Source organism: Pan paniscus, chromosome 1, assembly GCF_029289425.2.
Source record: "Pan paniscus chromosome 1, NHGRI_mPanPan1-v2.0_pri, whole genome shotgun sequence".
NCBI classification, from domain to species: Eukaryota; Metazoa; Chordata; class Mammalia; order Primates; family Hominidae; genus Pan; species Pan paniscus.
The window spans coordinates 22036291-22052881 of NC_073249.2; the positions used below are offsets into that span (position 1 = coordinate 22036291).

The 16591-nt window shown below is 48.9% G+C and overlaps 2 pseudogenes; one reads left to right on the forward strand and one right to left on the reverse strand.

The window, feature by feature from the left end:
* Positions 1-234: 234 nt before the first annotated feature.
* LOC100985206 (tubulin beta-8 chain-like) lies at positions 235-14592 on the reverse strand (annotated as a pseudogene).
* Positions 11668-16273, forward strand: LOC100984538 (tubulin beta-8 chain-like; annotated as a pseudogene).
* The last annotated feature ends 318 nt before the right edge of the window (positions 16274-16591 follow it).

Consider the following 16591-nt stretch of genomic DNA (forward strand, 5'->3'; position numbering starts at 1 on the left):
TTCCAGGAGCCACGTCTTTCAAGATGAGGCACTCTGCCTGCCTGTTCCCATTTGGCCCCAATAGGCCATTGCCAACATTCAGAGAACAAAAAGAAAGGAGCCTCACCCGTTTTCCCTGACACATCGGAGGCAGGTGGGTATGCCCAGGGGACCTGGAATAGAACCCGTTCATCTGCCCAGCCCCAGGCTGTGCTAGCTTCATCTTGTCTATCTGTGTGATGCAGGGAGGAGATACCAAGAGGTCATCACACAGGCCATGGACGAGTTCTACAAGAGCCAGGTACAAGAGCCAGGTCCTGGCATGCTGCCCAGCACCCAGCTCACACACACATCTCTTATTTGAAGCTTCCCCAAAGCAGGTCTTGAAGTCCAGGCTCCCTGAGAAGCTGCGGAGGAGACTGCTGAGCTAAAGGGCCTATCACCAAATGTGCCACCCTTGCTTGTTTCATCCTGGCAATCTTGGATTATTTTTGCCCTGAAATTTTGGAGCAGGGGACAGGGAAGACAGAAGACAGTGTGTATCAGCCCTCCAGACTGAGGCAGGTCAGACCTCCAACTCGGGTATTTTTCTCCTCACTAGTTGCCAGCTGGGGGAAGCAGCACTTGTGAGCACCTGCCTGTCTCCCCAGGTCCTGTTGAGAAACCCCATCTGTGCCTTTAGAGACTGCCCAGATTACACAGACCCAGCAACCGCATCTGCAGCCCCCAGGGCCTATCCCTTTCTACATGGGTTTCACTGCATGTGAGTACACGGTGGGCTTGATTCCTGCCCACTACTCCCTGCCAGATACCCCATGCCCTCCTCATGAAGAAAATGAGGCCACACGGACACACTCAACCCATCATGGTGAGAGGGTGGCTGAGGCTCTACTTGCCTACCCTTCATTGCTGGTTCAGGGCCAGCTGTCTGGCCATATCCCTACCCAGAGGTGGGACTTTGGGGACATTGTCCACCGGGATCACTGGCCACTTTTAAAGTTCCGAAAACAGAAGACCAGCTAGTCCCCTCAGAGTTCAGTACATGGGATAAGCTGCGGCTTGCCTTCAGGAACAGGTTTCCCACCAAGTAGATGCCCAGGGCACGCCCAAGTTTGTGTGAAGCCTGTCTGCCATGTCCAAAGCCCATGCCGACCCCCCCAACCCTGGAGCCACTGGAATGCTTGTTCCTGGGCATATAAGACCAAGATAGCTGCAGCCTTGCAGGACCACTATGCCCATCTGGCAGCAGCACCCAGAGGGCCTAGAGAAAGAAGTTGGAGGTGAAACCAGATGCTGTTGAGATGTTTTATCAGGCAAAACCACATACTATAAAAAGGCTTTAAAATGCAACAGGAGGAGATGTGAAGACACAAACAAGTGCCTAGTGACACATGGCTATCAGAACACATTAGAGAATCCACACCACTTCCCCACTTTTACCAGAAAGGGCAGGCTTTAGGCCACCTCCTCCTCCTCGGCTGTGGCGTCCTGGTACTGCTGATACTCAGACAGCAGGTCGTTCATGTTGCTCTCAGCCTCGGTGAACTCCATCACGTCCATGCCCTCGCCCGTGTACCAGTGCAGGAAGGCCTGGAACACACTTGAACAGCTCCCGGATGGCCGTGTTGTTGCCAGTGCAAGTGGCCATTTTTAGCCCCTTGGGTGGGATGGCACGGATAGCCGTTTTCACATTGTGAGGGAGCCAATCAGCAGAGTACCTGCTGTTCTTATTTTGAATATTGAACATTTGCTCATCCACCTCCCTCATGGGCATGCAACCTCTGAAAATGGCAGCCACTGTCAGGTAGTGGCCATGACGGGGCTCACAGGCAACCATCATTCTTAGCATCAAACATCTGCTGGGTGAGCTCAGCCACGGTCAGGGCCCGGTACTACTGGCTGGCTGCCCCGGCTGGACAGTGGAGCAAAGCCAAGCATGAAGAAGTGTAGCCAGGAAACTAGGATCACATTCGTGGCCAGCCTTCGCAGATCAGTATTCAGCTGGCCTGGGAAGCACAGGCACGTGGGGACCCCACTCTTGGTAGCAGACACCAGGTGATTCAGGTCACCGTAGGTGGGTGTGGGCAGTTTTAGGGTTCTGGAACAGATGTCACACAGAACTACAGAGCTTCACTATCAATGCAAAAGGTCTCATCTGCATTTTCTATGAGCTGGTGGACTGAGAGGGTGGCATTGTAGGGCTCCACCATGGTGTCTGACACCTTGGGCAAAGGCAGAACACTGAATGTGTTTATGATCCTGTCTGGGTACTCCTCCCAGGTCTTACTGATGAGAAGGGTACCCATCCCAGACCCGGTATCCCCACCCAGAGAGTGGGTAAGCTGGAAACCCTGCAGGCAGTCACAGCTCTCAGATTCTTTTTTCACAACATCCATCAGCGACTCCTTCAGCTCTGCACCTTCTGTGTAGTGCCCCTTGGCCCAGTTGTTCCCGGCCCCACACTGACCTGTAAGACAACACAGCGAGTCACTGGATGGCCAGATATACAGTCATCAGGGGTCACCACAATGCGAAAAACGGCCGTGTCATGTGTGAGGTGAAAGCACCATTCACCCTGCAGGTGGAGCAGGTGGACCTCCATCCCTGAAAGCTGAAGGACAGCAGCCTCCCCTGTTAGAAATTAAGTCAGGAACTGAACCTGAGACAACCTAACAACAGACCTGGCTGCAGGTGGCTCCTGCCCATCCCTGAGGAAAGCAGCAGCCACTGCCCCCAGCCCAGCTCCCTGCAGAAAGATTGCATCAGCAGCTCCTCTCAGACAGACAGCTGGGCCTTCCTCCCAAAGACCGTTTAGGAGAAGGAGATTGAGTGACTCAGGATAGGAGGGTGTTCAGGGGCCCTAGCTCCACAGTTCCCACAGCGATGACTTTGGGGCACTCCTTGAATTTGAGCGGCCCTGCCTAAGGAGCCTCACCCCAGTCCTCACCCGCAGCTCACCGAAGATGAAGTCGTCTGGCCTGAAGATCCTCCCGAAGGGCGCTGAGCACACAGAGCCGATGGTGCCCGGCTCCACATCCACAAGCACAGGGCGGGGCACGTACCTGCCACCTGAGTGGGGCGGGAGGGCATCAGCAAGGAGAGGGCTGCCATTCCCAGGAGGGCGGCTGGGGAAGGACAGGGGTCTCACCGCTGGCCTCGTTGTAGTACACGTTGATGCGCTCCAGCTGCAGGTCCCTGTCCCCATGGTAGGTGCCAGCAGAGTCGATGGCATGTTCATCAGAGATCACCTCCCAGAACTGCGAGAGACACGAGGGGCCAAACAGGCCAGGGCTGAGTCACGGAGGCCAGGGAGCCCGAGGCTCCCCAGCCCCTCTCCCATCCCCACCCCCAGGCCGCTGGATCCCTGGGGGTCCGCCCTGGCTGCCTACCCAGCCACCCAGCTCCACCGCGTCCCAGGCGGGGAGTCCAGGGGCCGCAATACAGCCCCAGCAGCTGCCAACATCTTCTCGAGCCACCTGGCAGCCCCGCGCTCTGCCCTCAGAGCCCCGGCCACCAACCTTGGCGCCGATCTGGTTCCCGCACTGCCCGGTCTGCCATAGCACGATCTCCCTCATGGCCACTGCTGGACTAGGGCGGCAGGAGAAACGCGAGGAGGAGCAGGAGCGCAGCGACAAGGCCAGTGCTCCGCCAACGCTAAAATAACCCCGCGTCCACCTCCCCCAGCCTCAGATTGGGCTCCCAGAATAAGCAACAGCTTTACTTCCACACAGGTGTACCCACCTGTGAATCCCTTGGCGTTCAAGGTCTGTTGGAGAGCTCAGGTGGCCTTGCTGTGGTCCTTTCCACGTTGGGGAAAGCTGGTCAGCTGGAGAACTTCCTCCCATGTCTTTAGTAAGGCTAAATCCCTAGCTGAGCTGAAACGGAATTTTCCTCCCGTGTGGAGGGGAAGCCTTTTGTTTCCGTATTCACAGAGTGCCTTTGCACCTGTCCCACATTGATGACATATTTTTGTAATTGATGAGTCCTTTTCTATCAGGAGATCTGTGGTTAGGAAAGGCCTCCCCTATGTTAACTCAACAGGATGTAATTATAAGTTTTCCTTTGGAGCAGCTCAAACCCGGAGCAAGCTATGGGTGTTAGAGATAGTCAGGCCTCTGACTTAGCTAGAGTCTTCTTTAGAGTATGATTAACCCTTTCACCTTTCCAGAGGACTGCGGTCTCCATGCAGAGTGAAGGTGATATTGGATTCCTAAAGCTGAGGATAGCTGTTGGGAGACGCCTGCTGTGAAAGATGGGCCATTGTCACTTTGCAGGCCTTTGGATGACCCAAAAGGAGGAATTATTTCTTCTGGTAAACACTTGTCAGATAGGGTGGGGAATGCCTGGATCTAACCAGTGAATGTATCAGTAAGCATTAGCAAACATTTGAATCTCCTGCAGAAAGGCATCTGAGTAAATCAGAGTTGCCAGTCCTCACCTGGATAGGTTCCTCAATGTTGGACAGGTTTAACTGGAGGAGGTGAAAATTGCTGGGTCTTTGGGTTATTTCAGACACAGCGCTCACAGGGCTGAGTCACCTGTTTTAGCGTCTTGAAAAGATTCATCCCCATAAACAAATGAGACATTAACTGAAGCAAAGAATCCCTTCTATGGTGGAAAGAATCATGAAAGTGCTTAATTATTTTCCTACAATTCGTACTCGGCATTAGTAATTTATTACCATCAGTCAGCCAGCCAGAGGGATCCTGGACTGAACTGCAATCCCTGACCCATTTTTGTTCTTTTTCAGAGTGTTCTGGCCCAGCTCTATGTACGCTGAGCAGCATGCCCATAAGCTTCATTGGCCCTTTCAGTGCAGTGGCCTTGGCTGACACATCTGTGAGGGCATTTCCTTTTACACGGTTAGTCTCTCTTTTGATGTCCTCTGCAATGAATTACAGCCACTTTTTTTTTTTTTTTGGTGGCAAAGCAGCATTCTAACAAGCTCAAAATCTGAGTAATGTATGGAAAAGCCCTTGGTGGTCAGGAGTCCCTACCTATTCCAAATTGCAGCATAAGCATGAAGCACTAAAAAATCATACTTGGAATCAGTGTAAAAGTTAACTTTTAAGTCCTTTCCCAACTGCAGGGCTCTGGTAAGTTTAATTGACTCAGCTTTTTGAGCTGAGGTAGAGGCCAGCAAGGCTTGTGCCTTGATTATCTTGTGCCAACTAATAATAGCATACCTAGCCCTCCTGTTTTCCTGATGCATAAGACAACCTGCATCTCTTAACCACTCTTCCTTGGGATGGTCAAGGGGCTCATCTCTCTTAAGTCTGGCCTGCTAGAATAAATTTGTTTCATAACCCGTGACGTGGTTTGGCTGTTAAATCTTATCTTGAATTGTAGCTCCCATAATTCCCGTGTGTCGTGGGAGGGACCCAGTGGGAGGTAATTGAATCAGGGGGCGGGTCTTTCCCATGCTGTTCTTGTGACAGTGAATAAGCCCATGAGATCTGATGGTTTTATTTTTTTTTATTTTTTTATTTTTTGAGACATAATCTTGCTCTGTTGCCCAGGCTGCACTGCAGTGGCGTGATCTCGGCTCACTGCAACCTCTGTCTCCTGGGTTCAAGCGATCCTCCTGTCTCAGCCTCCCGAGTAGCTGGGATTAGAAGCGCCCACCACCAAGCCTGGCTAATTTTTGTATTTTTAGTAGAAACGGGGTTTCACCATGTTGGCCAGGCTGGTCTCCAACTCCTGACCTCGGGCGATCCACCCGCCTCGGCCTCCCAAAGTGCTGGGATTACAACTGATGGTTTTATAAATGGGAGTTTCCCTACACAAGCTCTTTTTGCCTGCTGCCATGTAAGAGAGGTGATTTTGCTCCTCATTTGCCTTCTGCCGTGATTGTGAGGCCTCCCTAGCCATGTGGAACTGTCAGTCAATTGAACCCCTTTCCTTTATAAATTACCCAGCCTCAGGCATGTCTTTGTTAGCAGCAGGAGAACAGACTAATACAACCTGTATGCCAGAAAGGTTGGGAGCACTTGTGGACCCTGGCAGATAAGTAGCTGGGTTTATGGTTTGGCAGACTTTAAGGGTTATGTCTGGAGTGTCTAGCAATAAGGCCTGATACTTTAATAAATGTTCTCTTATTATCCACTGGTGCCCTTTAGCTTCTAGGACCACCTTCCCTTGATGTGGGGTTGAAAACCTTTAGGTGCTGTCCTCGTGCTAGTTCATTATCTTTGCCTACTAGAAAAGTTGCAGCAGCAACAGCTCTAAAACATCCAGGCCACCCTGAGGCCACCTGACCTATCTGCTTAGAAAAGTATGTTACAGCCCTTGGAATGTTCCCCAGTTTTGGGACAAGATTACCCAGGGCCTATGCCTTGCTTTTTGGCCACATAAAGATAAAATGGTTCATCCAACTTGAGGACTCCCACAGCTGCAGCAGAGCCCAATTTCTCTTTGAGAGTATTGAAGCTTTGCTTGCAGTTCTCATTATATTCAAGGAGCTCTAAATCTTTCCCTTTTAGTGTATCCCATAAATGCTTGGCTACACGTCCAAATCTGGGCACCCATAAGCAGCAGTACCCAGCCATCCCCTAAAAAGGCCCACAGTCATTTGTTGGACTGCGACTCTTGAATGACTAAAAGAGCTTTTTTACTTCTAGGGATGTTGATCAGTTCCAGAGGTGAATACAGATTTCAAATATTGGAGCCGTTGAGTCCAAATCTGAGCTCTGTATGTTGATACCGTATATCTGCTAGTTCCCAGGAAATTTATCAGTTTAACAGTATTATTATCCGAGTCTTCTTTAGTTGGGCTAGCAATGAGTAAGTCACCTAGATACTGAATAATGGTGCCTGTTTGCAACTGTAAATTTCTTAAGTCCTTAGCTAGGGCATTTTCAAATAAGTGGGGGCTATTCCAGAACCCTTCAGAGAGGACCATCCAGGTTAGTTTTGAGGTTGAATGAGTATCTGGATCAGTCCATTCAAAGGCAAACATATTGTGAATCTGGATACATTGAGATGCAGAAAAATGCATCTTTCAGAACTAAGAATGTAAACCAGCTTGGATCCCCCGGGACTTGGGTAAGGATTGGGGACAATTGGGTGTATGGAGACAACAGCTGCATTTATTAATGCTCTAAGGTTTCTGACAAATCTGTACTTGCCAGATTAGGCTTTTGATCTGGTAACATGGGAGTATTGTAAGGAGACTCTCATGGCCTTAACAAGTCATACGGCAAGAATTTGGCAATAAGGAGTTGAATTTCCCATCATGCTTCTTGCCTTAAAGTGTATTGTCTCTTCCAAGGGTGAGGAGCACTAGGCCGAAGTTGGATTTGAGTGGGGGAGGTGTTTAGTGTGTTTCCCAGAGCCTGTGTGGCCCAAACCTCAGGATTTACTTACGAGAACACCTCAGGTGGTAAATGTGACAGCTCATCCTTAACTTCTTTTTTTCCCCTGAGGGGTCAGGAATAAAAGTCACACTTTCTCTGCTTTATGATCTGTGAAGGTCACCATGGCTTGGTCACTGGAGTCAATAAAGCTCTCCCCAGTGAGAGGTCAGGCATTCAGACAATACTAGAAAGCAGATGAGAAGCCCAGAGGCCCTGGAGAACAACTTAGAAGATAAGAAAAGCAGTGTTTTCCGACTTGTCCATCATGAGAAGACAGGAGCCCATGGTATAATTTAAGGCCATACAAGGCATCTTCCATCCAGCCTGAAAAATGTATAAATGTCCTAGGAGTGCAGCATTTTTTCTTAAAGATAAATTTAATGAGCTAGCTTAGGTCAAAGGGTTAATGGTCATTGTTAAAACCAATAACCCCTGCCTTTAGTGAGTACATCTGCACCTTCCAAGTTTAATTGTAACTCTTTCTCTTTACAGTTACTTATAAATAGAGACACTAACAAAAGACATTGCATTCCTGCTTTTGTTTTCTGAGGATGCCCAACTCTGTAATGGAGTCATTTCTAATAAACTTGCTTCTTGCACTGTGGTCTCTGACTCACCTCAAATGTTTTCCTGCACAAGATCTAAGAATCCTCCTTTGTGGTCTGTATCAGGACCCTCTTTTCCAGCAACATGTTTCAGTAACACCATGAAGGGACATCAAGACAAGATCCCCACTCCAAGGAAAATAATCCACACAGAATCAATCTGCTGACACTGATTGACTGGGCAAGTGGGCCATCTTTTAGAGTCGTGAAGCCATTCTGGTGGACAAGAATGATTATCCACTATTACTTAAGCGAGAGGCCCCAGGGTATAATGTTAGGGTGAGAGACTCAGCCCAAAAAGTTAGAGGCCCGGGGGTGTCATACTCAGATTAGAGGCCAAGCTCACAGAGGCCCTGGGGTATATTGAGAAGAATGAATTTGACTAAACAAGATGTTTGCCACTTTGTCTTTTTGGACTGTCCGCCTTGTGCTTTCTGTCCCTCACCTGAGTGCTCTGCATCTTGTCGCCTGTCTGCTCACCGCCTCTGTTTTGTAACAGCCCGGAGGCTGCCACAGGAAGGAGGCCCCAAACAGTTAAGCTTTTACCTTCCTCAACGATCCTCTGACTTTCAGTTGATGGCTTGTTTAATTTGCCACTGGTCCCAGGGACACTGGAAAAAAGAGATGTCATGGAACCTAGTATTTTTGCACCTTAATTATCAGAAAAGATCAACAATAACCTCTCCATCATTATGATTAGAAGTTGAAATGTGGTATTTAACAGCCCTGCATGACAAGATCAGCTATACCTGTTTAGCGACAGCCTCTTTTCCAACAACCCCCTGGAAACAATTAGCCTCAAGATGAAGAACATGAGACTTTTCCTTAACAGTTTTCTCTCATTTCTTAACCAGAAGGTAATCTTTGATGGGCTGCTAAAGGACAGCTGGACCCTACTTTCTAAAGCCAGCATGTCACGTTTTCCCTGAAAGAGTTTTGTCAGTTTTGTCATAGCAGTGAGAAAATGGGCTAATACATTACAATACACAAGTTACAGCCTTCCCATTTCCCCTGTTTGGTCTGACTCCTCTTTTTGCAGCTTAATTTGTCTTATAGAAGAGAAATTAAATGGGAGGAAATACACTATGTACAGGCTTCTCTGATGCTTAGTCAGGATAAAAAATTAAAATGGGCTTGTATTTGTTTGATGGAGGAAAAGACAAAAGAGGAACTGGACATAATTGATTACCCTTTAATGCAAGTGCCTCTTAATATTAGGCTTTTCTTAGCTGGGGCTGAACTCTCCCCTGCAAGTCCAAGCACGCCGTAAGAACACAGACTCCTTCCAGTTCCGGTGAGGTGTGCAACATGTTATTAAGTCCTTTTGGTTTTCCAGGGTAATCTAGTGTCCGGTCATCATCTCCTCCCTGACCTTCGAGTCCTGTCTTACATACATACCCACTCTCAAAGACCCGAGCCTCACCAGAACAACTTGCAGTGGGGCCTCTTATCAGCTGGCAAAGTTGAATCTTTGCCTGCTCTGGGAAGTGGCAGATGCTGATGGGGACACAATATTGGTATATGTAAACTTTTCTATGTCTGAATTAGCCATATGCAAGGAAAAACTTAAACAGTTTTCAGAGGATCCAGGAAAATTCATAGACAAGTTGAAGAGGCTAACCTTGATGTATGATTTGACCAGGCAAGATTTGCATATATTTATGTCTACCTGCTGCATGGTAGAAAAGCAGTGTATTATGGGATTGGCAAGAGCACATGCTAATAGGGTGGCAGCCTGCATCCAGGGACATGACACCTATCAAGTAGGAGGCACAGCGGTTCCTGACCAGGACCCAAAAGAGAATTAGGATCTAGAAAAGAGGAATGAATTAGGAAGAGAGTAGGATATATAGAGAAAAAAATTATGATCACTTGACTCCTTGAAGGAATAAAAAAGTGTGATGTGTGATGAAGCTTTTTAATTTTTATAAAGTCAGGAAAATTACTCAGAGAAAAGATGAAAACCTAGCCTTATTACAAGGGTGAATAATTTAGACTTTGAGGAAATACACTAACACTGCCCCTGACTCCAAGAAGGGACAGGCATTGCTAGGAGTTCATTTTATAATCCAGTCTGCTTCCGATATCTGCAGGAAGCTGCAAAAAGCAGCATTAGGCCTCCAGACTCCCAATAATCCACTTTTAGACTTGGCTTTTGCAGTCTTTAATCACAGCAATAGGGCAGAGAAAACATAAAATAAAACAAACCTCCCCAAAGGCCCAGCTTCTAGCTGCAGCCTTGTGCTCTCCACCACTTCAGAGCCAGCCCCTTAACCCCTGGTCCTCGCAGAGGAAGTGAGAAGGTTAAAGTCCAAGTCTGGGCCTCTGGGCCACTGTGCCTTGGGTATAAATCAATGTGCCCTCTGTAAGAAGGTCAGCCACTACCAAAGGGAATGCACTGTGCTTCCAAGAGAGCCATCATCAGAGCCCAGCAGACCCAAAAGTGGTAGGGCCTGATACTTCCTGCCTCCACTCCCACTGGACTATTAGCCATTGAGAGGTGGAGGAATCTCAGGTTACTCTTGAAGTGGCAGGTAGGAGTATTAACTTCTTATTAGATATGGGGGCAGATGACTCTGTCCTGATTCAATACGATGGGCTCCTGTCTTCTCATGATGGACAAGTCGGAAAACACTGCTTTTCTTATCTTCTAAGTTGTTCTCCAGGGCCTCTGGGCTTCTCATCTGCTTTCTAGTATTGTCTGAATGCCTGACCTCTCACTGGGGAGAGCTTTATTGACTCCAGTGACCAAGCCATGGTGACCTTCACAGATCATAAAGCAGAGAAAGTGTGACTTTTATTCCTGACCCCTCAGGGGAAAAAAAGAAGTTAAGGATGAGCTGTCACATTTACCACCTGAGGTGTTCTCGTAAGTAAATCCTGAGGTTTGGGCCACACAGGCTCTGGGAAACACACTAAACACCCCCCCACACTCAAATCCAACTTCGGCCTAGTGCTCCTCACCCTTGGAAGAGACAATACACTTTAAGGCAAGAAGCATGATGGGAAATTCAACTCCTTATTGCCAAATTCTTGCCGTATGACTTGTTAAGGCCATGAGAGTCTCCTTACAATACTCCCATGTTACCAGATCAAAAGCCTAATCTGGCAAGTACAGATTTGTCAGAAACCTTAGAGCATTAATAAATGCAGCTGTTGTCTCCATACACCCAATTGTCCCCAATCCTTACCCAAGTCCCGGGGGATCCAAGCTGGTTTACATTCTTAGTTCTGAAAGATGCATTTTTCTGCATCTCAATGTATCCAGATTCACAATATGTTTGCCTTTGAATGGACTGATCCAGATACTCATTCAACCTCAAAACTAACCTGGATGGTCCTCTCTGAAGGGTTCTGGAATAGCCCCCACTTATTTGAAAATGCCCTAGCTAAGGACTTAAGAAATTTACAGTTGCAAACAGGCACCATTATTCAGTATCTAGGTGACTTACTCATTGCTAGCCCAACTAAAGAAGACTCGGATAATAATACTGTTAAACTGATAAATTTCCTGGGAACTAGCAGATATACGGTATCAACATACAGAGCTCAGATTTGGACTCAACGGCTCCAATATTTGAAATCTGTATTCACCTCTGGAACTGATCAACATCCCTAGAAGTAAAAAAGCTCTTTTAGTCATTCAAGAGTCACAGTCCAACAAATGACTGTGGGCCTTTTTAGGGGATGGCTGGGTACTGCTGCTTATGGGTGCCCAGATTTGGACGTGTAGCCAAGCATTTATGGGATACACTAAAAGGGAAAGATTTAGAGCTCCTTGAATATAATGAGAACTGCAAGCAAAGCTTCAATACTCTCAAAGAGAAATTGGGCTCTGCTGCAGCTGTGGGAGTCCTCAAGTTGGATGAACCATTTTATCTTTATGTGGCCAAAAAGCAAGGCATAGGCCCTGGGTAATCTTGTCCCAAAACTGGGGAACATTCCAAGGGCTGTAACATACTTTTCTAAGCAGATAGGTCAGGTGGCCTCAGGGTGGCCTGGATGTTTTAGAGCTGTTGCTGCTGCAACTTTTCTAGTAGGCAAAGATAATGAACTAGCACGAGGACAGCACCTAAAGGTTTTCAACCCCACATCAAGGGAAGGTGGTCCTAGAAGCTAAAGGGCACCAGTGGATAATAAGAGAACATTTATTAAAGTATCAGGCCTTATTGCTAGACACTCCAGACATAACCCTTAAAGTCTGCCAAACCATAAACCCAGCTACTTATCTGCCAGGGTCCACAAGTGCTCCCAACCTTTCTGGCATACAGGTTGTATTAGTCTGTTCTCCTGCTGCTAACAAAGACATGCCTGAGGCTGGGTAATTTATAAAGGAAAGGGGTTCAATTGACTGACAGTTCCACATGGCTAGGGAGGCCTCACAATCACGGCAGAAGGCAAATGAGGAGCAAAATCACCTCTCTTACATGGCAGCAGGCAAAAAGAGCTTGTGTAGGGAAACTCCCATTTATAAAACCATCAGTTGTAATCCCAGCACTTTGGGAGGCCGAGGCGGGTGGATCGCCCGAGGTCAGGAGTTGGAGACCAGCCTGGCCAACATGGTGAAACCCCGTTTCTACTAAAAATACAAAAATTAGCCAGGCTTGGTGGTGGGCGCTTCTAATCCCAGCTACTCGGGAGGCTGAGACAGGAGGATCGCTTGAACCCAGGAGACAGAGGTTGCAGTGAGCCGAGATCACGCCACTGCAGTGCAGCCTGGGCAACAGAGCAAGATTATGTCTCAAAAAATAAAAAAATAAAAAAAAATAAAACCATCAGATCTCATGGGCTTATTCACTGTCACAAGAACAGCATGGGAAAGACCCGCCCCCTGATTCAATTACCTCCCACTGGGTCCCTCCCACGACACACGGGAATTATGGGAGCTACAATTCAAGATAAGATTTAACAGCCAAACCACGTCACGGGTTATGAAACAAATTTATTCTAGCAGGCCAGACTTAAGAGAGATGAGCCCCTTGACCATCCCAAGGAAGAGTGGTTAAGAGATGCAGGTTGTCTTATGCATCAGGAAAACAGGAGGGCTAGGTATGCTATTATTAGTTGGCACAAGATAATCAAGGCACAAGCCTTGCTGGCCTCTACCTCAGCTCAAAAAGCTGAGTCAATTAAACTTACCAGAGCCCTGCAGTTGGGAAAGGACTTAAAAGTTAACTTTTACACTGATTCCAAGTATGATTTTTTAGTGCTTCATGCTTATGCTGCAATTTGGAATAGGTAGGGACTCCTGACCACCAAGGGCTTTTCCATACATTACTCAGATTTTGAGCTTGTTAGAATGCTGCTTTGCCACCAAAAAAAAAAAAAAAGTGGCTGTAATTCATTGCAGAGGACATCAAAAGAGAGACTGACCGTGTAAAAGGAAATGCCCTCACAGATGTGTCAGCCAAGGCCACTGCACTGAAAGGGCCAATGAAGCTTATGGGCATGCTGCTCAGCGTACATAGAGCTGGGCCAGAACACTCTGAAAAAGAACAAAAATGGGCCAGGGATTGCAGTTCAGTCCAGGATCCCTCTGGCTGGCTGACTGATGGTAATAAGTTACTAATGCCGAGTACGAATTGTAGGAAAATAATTAAGCACTTTCATGATTCTTTCCACCATAGAAGGGATTCTTTGCTTCAGTTAATGTCTCATTTGTTTATGGGGATAAATCTTTTCAAGACGCTAAAACAGGTGACTCAGCCCTGTGAGCGCTGTGTCTGACATAACCCAAAGACCCAGCAATTTTCACCTCCTCCAGTTAAACCTGTCCAACATTGAGGAACCTATCCAGGTGAGGACTGGCAACTCTGATTTACTCAGATGCCTTTCTGCAGGAGATTCAAATATTTGCTAATGCTTACTGATACATTCACTGGTTAGATCCAGGCATTCCCCACCCTATCTGACAAGTGTTTACCAGAGGAAATAATTCCTCCTTTTGGGTCATCCAAAGGCCTGCAAAGTGACAATGGCCCATCTTTCACAGCAGGCGTCTCCCAACAGCTATCCTCAGCTTTAGGAATCCAATATCACCTTCACTCTGCATGGAGACCACAGTCCTCTGGAAGGTGAAAGGGTTAATCATACTCTAAAGAAGATTCTAGCTAAGTCAGAGGCCTGACTATCTCTAACACCCATAGCTTACTCCGGGTTTGAGCTGCTCCAAAGGAAAACTTATAATTACATCCTGTTGAGTTAACATAGGGGAGGCCTTTCCTAACCACAGATCTCCTAATAGAAAAGGACTCATCAATTACAAAAATATGTCATCAATGTGGGACAGGTGCAAAGGCACTCTGTGAACACGGAAACAAAAGGCTTCCCCTCCACACGGGAGGAAAATTCCGTTTCAGCTCAGCTAGGGATTTAGCCTTACTAAAGACATGGGAGGGAGTTCTCCAGCTGACCAGCTTTCCCCAACGTGGAAAGGACCACAGCAAGGCCACCTGAGCTCTCCAACAGACCTTGAACGCCAAGGGATTCACAGGTGGGTACACCTGTGTGGAAGTAAAGCTGTTGCTTATTCTGGGAGCCCAATCTGAGGCTGGGGGAGGTGGACGCGGGGTTATTTTAGCGTTGGCGGAGCACTGGCCTTGTCGCTGCGCCTCCTCGCGTTTCTCCTGCCGCCCTAGTCCAGCAGTGGCCATGAGGGAGATCGTGCTATGGCAGACCGGGCAGTGCGGGAACCAGATCGGCGCCAAGGTTGGTGGCCGGGGCTCTGAGGGCAGAGCGCGGGGCTGCCAGGTGGCTCGAGAAGATGTTGGCAGCTGCTGGGGCTGTATTGCGGCCCCTGGACTCCCCGCCTGGGACACGGTGGAGCTGGGTGGCTGGGTAGGCAGCCAGGGCGGACCCCCAGGGATCCAGCGGCCTGGGGGTGGGGATGGGAGAGGGGCTGGGGAGCCTCGGGCTCCCTGGCCTCCGTGACTCAGCCCTGGCCTGTTTGGCCCCTCGTGTCTCTCGCAGTTCTGGGAGGTGATCTCTGATGAACATGCCATCGACTCTGCTGGCACCTACCATGGGGACAGGGACCTGCAGCTGGAGCGCATCAACGTGTACTACAACGAGGCCAGCGGTGAGACCCCTGTCCTTCCCCAGCCGCCCTCCTGGGAATGGCAGCCCTCTCCTTGCTGATGCCCTCCCGCCCCACTCAGGTGGCAGGTACGTGCCCCGCCCTGTGCTTGTGGATGTGGAGCCGGGCACCATCGGCTCTGTGTGCTCAGCGCCCTTCGGGAGGATCTTCAGGCCAGACGACTTCATCTTCGGTGAGCTGCGGGTGAGGACTGGGGTGAGGCTCCTTAGGCAGGGCCGCTCAAATTCAAGGAGTGCCCCAAAGTCATCGCTGTGGGAACTGTGGAGCTAGGGCCCCTGAACACCCTCCTATCCTGAGTCACTCAATCTCCTTCTCCTAAACGGTCTTTGGGAGGAAGGCCCAGCTGTCTGTCTGAGAGGAGCTGCTGATGCAATCTTTCTGCAGGGAGCTGGGCTGGGGGCAGTGGCTGCTGCTTTTCTTGGGGATGGGCAGGAGCCACCTGCAGCCAGGTCTGTTGTGTTAGGCTGTCTCAGGTTCGGCTCCTGACTTAATTTCTAACAGGGGAGGCTGCTGTCCTTCAGCTCTGGGGGAGGGAGGTCCACCTGCTCCACCTGCAGGGTGATTGGTACTTTCACCTCACACGTGACACTTGGCCCTTTTTTGCATTGTGGTGACCCCTGATGACTGTATATCTGGCCATCCAGTGACTTGCTGTGTTGTCTTACAGGTCAGTGTGGGGCCGGGAACAACTGGGCCAAGGGGCACTACACAGAAGGTGCAGAGCTGAAGGAGTCGCTGATGGATGTTGTGAAAAAAGAATCTGAGAGCTGTGACTGCCTGCAGGGTTTCCAGCTTACCCACTCTCTGGGTGGGGATATCGGGTCTCGGATGGATACCCTTCTCATCAGTAAGATCTGGGAGGAGTACCCAGACAGGATCATAAACACATTCAGTGTTCTGCCTTTGCCCAAGGTGTCAGACACCATGGTGGAGCCCTACAATGCCACCCTCTCAGTCCACCAGCTCATAGAAAATGCAGATGAGACCTTTTGCATTGATAGTGAAGCTCTGTAGTTCTGTGTGACATCTGTTCCAGAACCCTAAAACTGCCCACACCCACCTACGGTGACCTGAATCACCTGGTGTCTGCTACCAAGAGTGGGGTCCCCACGTGCCTGTGCTTCCCAGGCCAGCTGAATACTGATCTGCGAAGGCTGGCCACGAACGTGATCCTAGTTTCCTGGCTGCACTTCTTCATGCTTGGCTTTGCCCCACTGACCTGCCGGGGCAGCCAGTAATACCAGTCCCTGACTGTGGCTGAGATCACCCAGCAGATGTTTGATGCTAAGAATATGATTGTTGCCTGTGAGCCCCATCATGGCCACTACCTAACGGTGCCTGCGATTTTCAGAGGTTGTGTGTCCATGAGGGAGGTGGATGAGCAAATGTTCAATATTCAAAATAAGAACAGCAGCTACTTTGCTGATTGGCTCCCTCACAATGTGAAAACGGCTATCTGTGCCATCCCACCCAAGGGGCTAAAAATGGCCACCTGCATTGGCAACAACACGGCCATCCGGGAGCTGTTCAAGTGTGTTCCAGGCCTTCCTGCACTG